We start from the raw sequence: 14,008 nt of genomic DNA on the forward strand, positions 1-14,008 counted from the left end.
GTCATTATCAAATGTATTTGTTGTCTCTCAATACATTTCTGTGAGAGGAATCCTGTTCCAAAGACACAGAGCACAAAATGCTATGGGGTCTGGGAACGAGAAGAGAGAATGGGGTACTAAGCTCCAAAGTAAAAAATTACCTGAGATGAATCCTTGTTTTTGTTTTGCTTGCTTTCTTAGTAGAGGCTGGTACAAACTATTTTATAGTCAGCCTCAGCATAACTTTCAATGTTTAATTTTCACTGTGTTTTCATTCATACTAATCTGTTGTGCTATTGTGCCAATAAAAGAATCACTGTGCCTTTATGAACTATGTTTCCACACGATTACAGCTTTATCTCTCAGTTACTTTTTGTTAACTGCTGCTTTCACGATGAGCTTACTTCCAGGTCTTTCCAACTTGTACTGTGACTAAAAATAAAAACATCACTGTTACTGTTGGCACTGAATTAACTAAGTTCAACTCTGAAAGCAAGAAAAGTTAGCCAACTTTGTCTTTGTAACTTGCCTGGAGTTCTAACATTAATTTTGTTTCAATTAGATGCACTTTTCACTTTATCCACAAACATAGTTTCCTTGTGTCTGGAATGTCCATAGGGATTTTATTTCTCCATAGGACTATAAACAACTTTCATAGATATTACAGTTACTTTCTGAACTAATGCAGTAGTTTCTTTGTAGTTTGATTTAGTGAGGAAAAAACAGTAAAGTACAAAAAACCCAAACAAACAAACAAAACCAACAATTGTCGCTGTTATCCCCAGTAACGGCGAAATCACGACATAAGCAGGTCAGATGATATGGCCAAAGCAGAGCTAAGACCTCATTTAATGAATTTCTCCTCTTTTATAGTGTAGTTCGCAATAAAGAAATTACATGATTGGCTTATTCACTCACCACCTCTCAAGGTGATAGGCTGAGCAGTAAGACACACATTTCCAAATATTATTCTCACAAGACTGTAAACAATTCTAGTGTTCTGACAACAATAGCAGGCGTAGAAATAGTTTACATTCTTACAAACTGTTATCCATCCAGTCCTCTTGAGAACGAAAGCTCTCACAGAGAAGCTGTGAGAAGCTGGATTTCTCTGTTTCTCAGCTAAAGCATGAGAAAGGAAAAACTTCACAAACTACAGAGCTGGAAAATTTCTCTGCTCCTGCCTTTTAGCATCCACAAACAACAACAAAAAAACCCCACAAAACTACATGGATTTCAAAGCCAGGTTGGACAGACTCTTAGGATTCTATAATCAGACACTAAGTATACCAGTGGCCAGAGATCTTTATCAAGTACTTGCATCAGATGTGTAAACTTTATTGTGCAGCTCATATTCGTGTATAAAGATTAACTGAATGCAACGTCAGGGATGTAATATCAAGAGAATGAGAATGAAGGAAGAGCTTTGGTGCCTTTTCTTGGGATTTGTTTTCTGTGTCAGGGTAGGACAACTAACACCAAGGCATGTGACAATTAAATTCCTCATAAACTTTAATGGCAGAGGAGACTGATTTTCAGGAAGACTGATAGATTGATGGATAGGAAGTTCTGCTTTGAATCTGAGCCCTTTTAAATTAGCTCAGTTAGATGGATGGTGTAGGCTTCTGCACCCCAGCACTTCATCATTAACAGCTACTGCCTAGATGAAACTGTAGCCTCTGATGTAGGCCTTGAATTCTGTAGGGGAAGTTGAACTGGTGCTAGTGACAGAAAGAAGAATGTTTTCAAAGAGCAATTTACTTGTATGTTCCTAGCACAGTACAGGGAACACATACTGCAAGTAGTGTTACATAACCCAACCTTGAGAACAAGCACAACAACTCTGAGAGCACAGAGAGTGCTACAAGTTGTGTTTATTTACAAGATATCACAAAACCACAGAGGCAAACCAGCCTGACAACAAAAGGTTTGGGAGTTAGACAGCAAAAAAACCCAGAAAATTCATCATGGAAATACCTATGAACTCTTAACTATACTGCCTTTCTGCTTAACCTGAAATATATATGCAGCGTACTCTCCCTCTTGTAGGATAGTTCACTAAGAAACAAAACCAAAGTGCTTGCTGTGTACTCAATATGTTATAGCAAGGATAGTAGTTTATTGTCTTGAAAGTTTGTCTTCCAGTTCTCAAACCCCATGAATTTGGCTTTTTCCCACTCCCGCTGCAGCACTGGATAGAAAGTAACACAATACAAGACTGTGTTATTACAGCAATCTATCTCACATTCTCTCCAGCCTGTAACAAGAATTCAGAAGATTCAAGTTCCGTTCTTAGATGTCATTTTCCAATAACCAAGTCAGAGTACGTCCTTCTGCAGAGGCAACTGGCTTCCCGCTCACAACAGCAATGCCCTCAGCACGTGCACTTGCATTTGAAAATGACCACTTGCTTGTAATTTTACGCAGGTATCTTTTCTTTTACATTATTCAGCTTCCTATCTTGTGCTAGCACGTGTTCAAGTGTGTAGGTGTAATCATACACACACATACATACACCACAGTATATATATATGGGTTTTTTTTAATTGACAAACCATAGTCAAAGGATATGAACAATTCAAAGACAGATCTTTACCTACTCAGACTGTGGCAGCAAAGGGCAGCAGCCAACTGCAGGACACCATGCAGTGACTGCAACAATCACAGTCACTTTGCAAATATACTAGGTGTTCCGTTAGAGTAGGAAATTTGGAAGAAAACAACCCCCCTTGCACTGCAATTAGTCCTCAGATATCAGAAGGACTGGGTACAGCTAGGCTAACTTCTGAGCTTTCTGATTAATTTCTGAGCTTTGTCTTTCAGCATTTCTCCACAGCAGGCCAAGGCTCCTCTTTTCTGTGGAGAGGAAGTGACATGGCACTTGGTAAGCAAACATGTTTCTTCCATCTCTGCCATCTCTTCTCCCTTTGAAGGAAAACAAGGCAGATTTGCCCAGAACGTTACCGAGACCAGTCCCTGGGATACTTGATACACCTGAACTGAACACTCCAAGGAGCAAGCTAACAACTCTGAAGTGTGGACAGCCAGTGAGCTGTGCCAAGTGCATGACTCAGCTAAAAATGGACTGTACTCAAGTACTATGTCTTTTCTGTAGTATCTAAAAAATTAAGAAAAAGAATGAATTTTTAATCCATTTAAAGATCATGGATGCATTTCCTAAGAGATTAAGTTGGTCACTTAGAGAATAAACTCTTTAAATTCCAAAAAATAGCAATTTTTTCCTAATATTTGGCTCTTCCCAAAACAAATAATGGCTTTTGTTTTGACATGTTTGCCAATGGAGCTGGCCAGGATCTATAAATATAATTTTAAATAAGTCAGCGTAAGAGGTTAATGGAAGTTTAAATTACAATCAGCAAGAATATGTTTTAGGGATTTCTTGAGGAGGGGATCAGATCAGAGCAGGTATTGAAGACATTCCTAGTTATAATGCCTTCCTTCATGGATGTTATCAGTGTTCATTCTGTATTTGGTGGACTACTACATGGTGTAAATAAGGTGGTGAACTTCCTCAAATTTGTATCCCACGGCAAATAAAAATACAGTGCTAGGTGTTACTTTGAATCAAAGGGGACTCAAAAATGCACATAACTGTAAATATCTTTCTTCCTCTCACTTATCTTACATGTTTTTAATGCGAGTACACCATCTATCAATATGTCTGGCAGTGAGCTTCTGAGTAATAACTATAATTTGGGGTTTCCATATTGTATTTCTAATTGGACACTTTTTTCTTCCAGATTTCTTTCATGAGTGCTAATATACACATTGCTGCAATCACCTGGGTGAACAGCTATGTTGAAACCACCTACAGCCCTGCACTAAAAAAGGTACTCTGCTCTTACTGTGTCCTTGGTTATAAATCTGTCCTTACAGAGGCCTTGCTGTCATCCTCAGTGACTGTCAAAAGCTCAATAGGCTACAGCCTTTCTCCTCCTCTAGTTTTAATTTTTTTTTTTTTATTCCTAATTGTAGATTAAAATGATGCAAATCACTTGCATTTCTTATACACAATTTTCTAGGTAAGGGGACAGTAGTTTTTGTCTAACTATTCCTCAAATGTCCGTTTTTATTTGAAAATACAGAATACAGAGCAGCGGGGGCAAGGGGGCGAAGCCTCCTTAGGAAGCAAGCTTTAGGGAAACTAAGCTTGCAATTGCTGTGAGTGTCAGTGCTGCTGCTGGCTCAGTATCCATGGAAACCTGATTTCCCATCTTGCTACAGGAATTAATTGAAGATCCCAACCCACTTGCTCAGGGAATCACTGTGATACTAATTCATATCCAGCTATGAGGCTCACTTTATTATCTCAGATACTCTTTTCATCAGAACAAAAGGCTCAATTAGCTTTCACCAACTTAAAAAAAAAAAAAAAAAAGGCCATCCAAATGTTTACCGCCTCAAAACTAGGGCAGAGAACATAGAGGCTACACCTTGGAGACCTACAACTTTCAAATGGAACTTGCCCAAAACATCAACAACAGGAGAGGGGATACAGGAATGCTCTATGCAAATCTCATGTCCAACATGATATACTTACCTCTATTTTTCACCTATGCCACTAGCTGTATTATCTTGGGGGAAAAATTCACTGTCCATGCTTCAGTATCAGAACACAACTTTGTCTTCCACAGTACGTTCTTTCCTAAGATATAATGTGCAAAGTTCCAAAGAGAATAAGCCAAAAGGGACCTTTGCTATGGAATATTGTTTCCAGACTTCTCTTTGAATGCTTTTCATTAATTACAAACGTAAGCATGTCAAGTTCCCTCAAGGTCTGCTCCTGGATCATACATCTCTGATACATCTACCTTTGAACTTTCTTTTCTCTTATGTCCTGTTGAATTCCCTAGTTGCTGTCCCCATTCCCTTTATTTTTTCCTGATCTCCAAATCATCTTATCTGCTCTGCGATCTTTTCTGTTTGGACATTGATTTTCTCCATTTTCATCTTTCTGATACTTTGTATTTAGCAGCTGGTCCTTTTGTAACCATGACAACTACATCATATCAGCAAAGAATCTTGCTATTATCCGAGGAACCAGATCTCATTAAATGCCAGGGATGCTGCTTGAACTGATGTTTAGTGTCCTGTACCCAGGGGAGAAGTTTGTTTGGAGTTTTGTATATTTTACATGTGAGCCAGGAAAGGCCAATTTCTTATGTTAACTGGTATCCTTCACACAATTGTCCTCCATCTTTTGTTTCCACTATTGAGACATAGAACCTCCCACAAATGACCACTGAAGGCCCACTGAAAGAATGTTAGCACAGGAGAGATGGCAAGGATGTTATCACAGACTGAGCATAAAGTCTTTGGATTAGATCAAAGAAGTTATGCTGTGTTGCTCTGTTACATCTCCAGTGCTGACAGTCTATAAGCAATGGGTCTTAAACTGTTAATTCCAGATGCTGCAAAAGCTGCATGTACTTATTACAGAACAGTTTGGGATTTGTGGACATAGCTAAACACCACTGTTTTCTCTGAATGGTAAATGTAGGCAGGGGAAAAGTGAAAGTAACATTTTGAACTGACTTGGTGGCAACTCAAGACATGTTAGATAAATAGTTCGGAGGATGAAGAAATGCCATAGACCAGTGAAAGATTACTGAAGTACAAGGACACCAGTGTTCTTAAAGAAAATAATTTCCCCTTCTAGCTGGACTTACAAATCACATGCTTTGTTGTTTTGTTACTCACCGCCAAGACTGAGGACTCTATCTGTGGTTAATCACTCCTCAATCTCAGGCTGCAATTTCCCTGCAATCAGACTCTTTAGGCATCTAGAGATTCAAATGCTGTCAAAGATGCTAGCCAGATGTAGACTTTCAGAGAGAAGTCCAGGGAGAAATTACTAGGCACGCACCTACATCCCACCCATAGCAAAGGTGGCCTGTCTCTGTGTTTCTCTTCACCCACAGTAAAAACAGCAACTCATTTCTTGCCTCTTTCTCATCACATCAGCAAAGACCATCAAGAGCTGTGAACCTAAAGAACTGGGATAAAGTAACACTTCAGTGAAAACACCTGCTTTATGTTCAGAGGCAGTAAGAATACAAGTCGTTTTACTCTTAAGAGATTACTGACAAAACCAGTACAAATTCCTTATACAACCTCTTTTGCCTGTCTCTCTTCACTCAGTTCGGGCTACTAAGATCTTAAAAAGAACCTTAAAAGAAGATGAAGCTGGCAGATACAATTTGGTGGGAGCTTAGGATGAAAGGATGAACACAACGAAGCAATGAGGCAGAAAGTCTAGAACAAACAAGCAAAAGTACTTTTCTGTAGTAATATACAATGGAACCCAGTGCTGAGTGATGCTGTATAGGCCATAAATATGAACAGCTACAAAATGGGACTACATAAATAGACCCATTCCTGGCTATTAATTACAATGTCGAAAAGCAGCCTCTGTTTCAGGAATCACCTAATACTATATTGGACAGTGGGAGCAGGAGAAAGAAAAATCACACCGTGCTTGCTTTGTTTGTTATATATTATCATCATCCACTATTGGAAACTCACGGCCAACAATTAGATAGGTTAAGGAGTCTTGATTTGTCAGTTTTTACAAAGGCAAAGCTCAATAAAGTACAGAAAAATTCTCAAAAATATTGAAGGTCTTGCTTTTACAGAAGGAACAAGAAGGATGCAACATAACTATTAAAAAACCCCCAAACCAACGGAGAGCTAAATACATAATTTCTCAGAATACAAGAGAAGGATCACCATGAAGCAAAAAGGAAATATATTTTTGTACAATACCTAACCCATGGAACTGTCGTGAAATACCATGGAGACATACATTGAGCAGATGCAGAAAACATTAAGTACTACATCTGGTTAGCAACATGCTTCATCCTGGATTTAATTGAAAGAGACTATTCTCCTGTCCCGTCACTGCTCCTTTACAGCATAATCTGAATTAAATCTAGGTAACTAGTAAACAGAAGCACTGTTCACCAGGTCAAGACAATTAACATTCCTTGCAATCATCTACCTGTGAATGACTTGGTACCATCAGAGATACAAACCTCGGCTGGCTAGACCACATAACTAAAGCAATTCAGCAATTGTGTCCTGAGGTTTTTTTGGAAAGGGTTTAAAGCTTGCAGTAGGAATGACAGAAAATAGAAATTCTGTATATTTCTGGTCAAAGGGCCACTTAACAAATCTTTTTTATATAAGGGCCTTAAGAAGCACAAAAGGACAACCCTATTCCATTATTACAGAAATTTCAAACCAATACCTTAAAATCCGAAATGTTAATAAGATAACTCTTATAGCTACTATATACTACACTGAGCATTCTGTTTGGTTTTTTTCCCATATGCAATTACAGTGCTTGCATAGAAATCTTTTCTATGTTTATTTGCCTTTCTTTGCTGTCCTTAAGAAAATAAAATGTTGTGTTTCTCAAAAAGGTACGCACTAGTTCAAATTTTGGTGCTATTCAGATGCTCTATTTACCTGCATTTGTCTAGTGGGTTAGATGTTGGCAGTGAAGTTCCTTCTGCCCTTCAGCTCTTTTACAGACAATCTTCATGCTTCAACTTGCCTCCTCCCATTTTGCCTCTTCAAGCTTTCAATTTTGCTCCTTTACAACAGCTTCTACCACTACCCATATACTCTGGTCAATTGCTTGCTTTTGCTTGGAAATGTTTTGGTGAAGCAAGGTGTAGCATAGTAGTTCTACAAAGCTATTTAAGATTATCTCCATACCACTGCAGGCAGCTCCCTGCCCCCTACCTCAGCTTGTTTATCTCTATATTTGCAATGGTGTAGGTGGAAATGGCATTTGCTACACCAAAGGGGACAACATCTGAAAAGGGACAGGAGAACCAATGATTCCTCAGCCACTAATCTAGCAGCTAAAACCTAAGTCTCAATGTTATTCTCTTTCCGCCACTCCTCGCTTTAGCAAATGAAATGTTACTTTTGCAGGCATTTATCAGTCTCACATTAATCCTTCTTTTCTGAAGAATTAAACATCTACTCTTCTTTGCACGTGGTTCAGAAAGATTCTTTGGGACCTCAAGAAGAGTGCTACTGATTTTATTCAACTTGTAAACATGTTCTATCCACTACATGTTTCCACAAAAGTCACTGAAGTGAGAAAACCTAATTTTTCCAGCCTATGAAGCACAGTATTTCTGTTGGGTTCTTTTTGTTGTTGTTGTTGTTTTGGTTTTGCTTTGTTGTTTGTTTTTTTTTTTTTTTTTTTTTTTTTAAAGCTCCTGAAGGGCAACTTAATGCATTGGAGATGGGGAAGGAGGGGAGAACATTTTCACAGAGAACTATTTTTGGGGAATGGAAGTTTTCACTAATGCAGGAAATAGTGCAGCCCTTTAGAGAAGGAAGTCCAGAACAGGTCCATTCCGGTTTCTTATAATAGTTTTGTTAGGGATAACACCAGTAATACAATTACACTTGTCAAGTTTGAAGTAAATTCTCAGATTTCCTTCATAAATAAATGAGTGTTTCAGAATATAGGTACTAGTATTTTCCCTCTCTCATAAGACTGAAAAGCGTACTCCAATCCATCCTTTCACAGAATAAACTGTGATCATTAAAAAAAACCCTGTGATCATTAACAAGAAAAATCAGCTGAAAACGAGCAGCTTCCATTTCAGCCTCCTTGTTGAGAAAAATACTTGAACAGAGTTCTCAGGATAAAGAAGTGCATTGATACTCAGCAACTACAGCTAAGAGAATTGGGTTTGTTCAGCCTAGAAAAGAGAAGCTTCAGGATGGCCTAATTGTGGTCTTCCTGTACCCGAAGGGAACCTAGAAGAAAGGTGGAGACAGAGTACTTACAAGGGCCTAGAGTGACAGGACAAGGGGGAATGGCTTCACACTGAAAGAGACTAGGTTTAGATTGGATATTATGAAGAAATGGTGCTGGCACAGATTGCCCAGAGAAGCTGGGGCTGCCCCATCCCTGGAAGTGTTCAAGGCCAGGTTGGATGTGGCTTGTGGCAGCCTGGTCTAGTGGAAGGTGTCCTTACCCATGGCAGGGGTGGGAATGAGATAATCTTCAAGGTCCCTTCCAATCCATGCCATTTCTAGGAGTCTATGAAGTTAAACTATGGAAATTCAGGACATTTCTCCCTTCCTACTACAGGGAAGCAGTCAGGCCCTGCCTTGTCCTTTCAGTTCTTCCTATACTGCTATTTTCAGACTGGCAAAGTTTTGCCTAGTGAAGATTCAGCTGATCTATATAAAAGAAAAAATGAAGTACGAGAATATAATTAATGAAAACAATGCCACAGATTCACGGGCAATGGAAAAGTTTTCCTGTCTTTTAGGAAAATGTAGAAGTACCTTTAGCAGTGTTTTCATGTATTCAATTATATATGCGATCATATGTGACATTTAACTGACATTTATTTTCTACTTTTTTCTTGCACATCTTTAAAATATATCTGTCTTTGCATATTTGCGCTTGGCAACATAAATACTTGGTCAGTTAGCTCTAGCTCACTTTTTAGATCAACACACCAGGTAATAACTACTTTCAAGCACAGCTGCCTTGAGTTAGATTTGAACCTGCAGCAGTTCTAAATGTTATTGCTGGTTTCCAGAGGTAATAATTATCTTCTGGTTCTAGCATATTCTAAATTCTTCAGGTATTTTATTTTATAAAAAATTAACGTACTAAATAATCCCAAAAGCTGTTTCTTGCTAACCAGGTATGTTTCACTCTTCATTCAGTATGGTTGAATGAAATGAATTCTAAGCTATTAATGTATAAACTTTGTCTCTTCAGCTAGCAACGTATTATCTTGGATAGCATGTTACTCTTGAAGGTTTTGGGTAACCTTCAGAAAAGAACAGATACAACATCTGTGTCCAATATATAATGATGTGGCTATTGTTGCCTACTGCTCAGCTTTTAAGATGTACAGAAAGAGTTCATGTCTATACTTTTCCGTAGCATAGAGGACTTATTATATTACCCAGTGCATTATTAGATTAATATGATCTTGCAGTTAAATATTTCATATTATATATGCTAATCACAGTATGGACAAATGGTTTGATTATATTTGCCCTGAGAATTCCGAATTAATTTTGGAATTCAAAAACATACTCAAAACACCAAGTAAACAGACATCTTTTTAGTAGAAAGAGATTGTTGTAGTTACTTATGTTCAAAGAGCTAAAGCCCACACTAAGTGTCAATGTTAAAAAGAGGTATTTAAATTTGAACATTTTATACTCTAAGAAAAATAAAGTAAATTGCAAGGCCTAATTACTAACAAAAAGGGCAATTTTTCTAGTATACGTGAAAAGAAATGAGGAAAAAACCCAACTTCTTTCTCTTAACTGTTGGGTCTTGTTCAATCTTACATTTGATATCAGATTTTAGTAATAGATTTTTTTTTACTTATCTTCTAGTAAGCCATAAATAAAAACAGAGCAGCTTTGCACTAAGTCCTACATAGCAAGTTACCTGAAAAACAGGTAACTAGAATGTCTCTTCTATTAGCATTCATTATTCTTTGACTCAGCTTCAGTTTCTTCCATAGCTAAAGGGCCAAGCCAAAACCCAAAAATCCAGAGATCCAGACATCAAAGCAATAACAAAACTGTAGCTATGCAGCTTAAAAAGCAATTAAACAAAGAATTTAAATTTTGACTCAATATTTTAATTTTGTTTGGTTTTTTTGTAAATTAAGCCTAGGTAATCCTGTCCTTGACAACAGCAATTGCAAAGCTGGTGGAAAGAATATTCAAGGTGCTTTGCCATTATGGAATAATCTTGCTACAGAATGAGTCTCTCCCATGCTTTTGATTAGCAAGCTGGTGTCAACTCAGGCAAGAAGGGTTTGCAGCATATTACAGGCTAGCTGTATCTATACTGTATCAAAACCACCTTGAATATTTACACTGATATTTCTGACTCACCTTTGTGTTAACACTGCTATTTGTGGTTCCTGGGTGTCCATGGGATAGAAAACATTACCCTCCTCTCTGCAACAGTCTTCAGAAAACAGTCATTCTACTGTTACTGGTGGGGAAATTTTAATGCATGTGCCCTTGCTTGATACTGTTGAAAGGGTTCTATCCATCTGTCTCTAAATTGGAGAAATATAGTTTTGATAGATGGACTATTCAAAGGATAAGTAACTGGCTGGTTGGCCATGTCCAAAGAGTTACAGTCAATGGCTCTATGCCCAAATGGAGAACAGTAACAAGTAGTGACCCTCAGAAGATCATACTGGGACTGACGGACTTCAACATGTTTATTAATAACATCGAAAATAGAATTGAGTGCACCCATAGCAAGTTTGTGGATGACACAAAAGCTGATCCTTTCTAAGTAGGATCATGACAGGCCTAAGGAGCAGGTTCCAGCTCTGCGGTGCCCAGCACGTGACTGACAGGGACCTTTCCAAGCAGGTCCAGAGGAAGCCATGAAAATCACGTGAGATCTGGAACACGTCTCCTATGAAGAAAGGCTGAGACAATGACATGGTCTGGCCTGGAGAAGGCTCTGTGGAGACCTTATTGTGGCCTTTCAATATATAAAAGGGGATAAGGACAAGAGAGACTTTTTACCAGGGCTGGTAGGGACAGGACAAGGGGCAAAAGTTTTAAACTGAAAGAAAGTAGGTTTAGAATTGGATATTAGGAGAAAATGCTTTCCTGTGAGGGTGGCTAGGCCCTGGCACAGGGTGCCCAGAGAAGCCGTGGCTGCCCCATTCCTGGAAGCATTCAAGGCCAGGTTGGACTGGTCTACTGGAGGGTGCACTGGATGGAGGGGCTTGGAGCTAGACGATCTTGAAATGTCCATTTCAACCCTAACAATTCTATTAAATGCTGTGTTATATAGAGTACAAATACGCAGCAATGCATCCATAGAGTACTACACGCACACTGGACCTGGTCTGTAGCCCAGTCCAGATAACGTTGCTTCTAGAATTTTTGTAATTTGCAGGTGAGTAAAGAAGGGAGGGAAGAGCAGTAGTCGTAGTTTTCTTGGATTTTTTTGCTTTATCATTTACTATAGTATTTTCAGTTACCATGTATGCTATGAAACAAATCAAATACTTGAATTGAAATCTAATAAACCCATTAATTTTAGACATGTCGCGACAATGAATTCCACAAGCCAGCAATTATAGTGTTATAGACTTGTGTATGGGAGACAAACCTTTGGCTCTTGCAATGAAAACAGGTCAATTCACTTTTTCTTATTCCCAGACTAAGGAACCCCAAGGAATTAATTCTTATAGAATACAAGAATTTGACAACACTTCCTCTCGTACTTCTTAAATAGGAGGAAATACAATGTGCCTATATTGCACTCTGTTAACATTCCCATTTGCACTTCCTTTTATTTTTAGATATCCAACTTCAGTGGCACATGAACAGTTTTTTGCATTGCATTCAATAAACATTAAATCCTTTGACAAAAAAAAGTCACAGACATTTAAACTACCTAATCTCCTGCCCTACCTCTTCAGTAAATTATTGTTCCTGAACATATATTTTTTACCTCTTATTTCTCAAGGTTGATCAATGTTGTCAAGGTGACAAAAATTCCAAAATAAAGCACAAGTCTTGCTTCAAAGAAAATCTGAAGGCAAAATTTACTTCAGAGTATTGAAAGATAAACCAATGCTTAAGTACATAGGAAGCTAAAATTCACAATCTTCCGATAGGACAAGTCTCATAGTAGTTAGAATAATGGCAGACTTACAGGGTTTTCTTTGTCTTGATTGTAAAAGCTGAGGAAAGAAGTGTGATTGTAATAACACACGAACACATCGCTAGAAGCAAGGTTCCCCTCCTACGCCATGACTGAAATAGCCCAAATCTGGACTGTATCCTTATCTTGATTTTGGGTTTTCTTAAATTGTTCTACTATCGAATGCTAAGAATTTTTATTGGAAGCTGAACAAGAACTCTAAAATCAGCATGACTGAAAATTCATTGCTGCTTCCTCATTAATATGCCAGAAGGACTGTCTGACATTTCTATGGAATGTCTGTGCTCTTGGGACTGATGATTCAGTGCAGAACTGCTTGGAATTTCTACAAAAGTTCAGCCCTCCTCCCTTCTCAAATGACTTCATTTTACCAACCTGTCAAGCAAAACTAAAAATAATGGGTTTGTGTGCAATTACAAGGGGAAGGATGGAAATTTCACTGCACAATGTATTAGGTAACTCATTAGAAAGCAGAAGCTGCATTTTCAAAAGCAGCATGAAATATATCTCCCATGTTTAATTATTTTTTTCTGCAGTTAGAAAAAGAAACTATGCTAAAATTTTAAGGTGCATAGTAATGCTCAAGCTAAAGGAATATGCAAGTAAGATTTCTGTGCAATCAGGTTGATGAAATTTGTTTGTTGCTTCAGTTTCATGAAAGATAAGGAAAAAACTGTTTAGGGCTAGCAACTCACAAATTCAGTGGTAATTTCCACTGAAGCCTGCTAGCCCAGGAGAAGAAGAGGCTCAGCCTCAAGAGTTGCCAATGATTCTAATAAACAGGCAAACTCAAAATCCCAGACCCAGGGCAGCTCATTAACTGCTCCTGTAATCATTCTGCCCAGGTCAACTGCTGTTGGATCAAGTGGGGATATGAAATGTCACAGACATACAAAAAGAGGAAAATGACCACATAATTTTTGCATATGCCCAGAAGTATAGGCAAACACTTTCTATTTATTATATAAACATTTTGACTTTCAACTGCTGTGTTTAGGAATGACCAATCTGAGCTGGCTGAAACTAGAAGAAAATCTGCTTCCTTCATGAGGACATCCACAGAGATGGAAAGCTGGCAGTAGGGGTTGGGACTACTAAGGGTCTTTAAGGGTCCTTTCAACTCAATCCAAGGTATGATTCTTTGATTCATAGCATTGGCAGGAAAAACTGACAGCAAAGGGGTAAAAAGAGAAAGGCTCCACCTACACAAGAGTCTACTTTGGGGAGGGAAAAAAAAAAAGCTAGGCTGAATTTCAAATTCAAAAAGGATTTCAACTCAATTCAAACAGA

Source organism: Coloeus monedula, assembly GCF_965178545.1.
Source record: "Coloeus monedula genome assembly, chromosome: 15".
Classification (NCBI taxonomy): domain Eukaryota; kingdom Metazoa; phylum Chordata; class Aves; order Passeriformes; family Corvidae; genus Coloeus; species Coloeus monedula.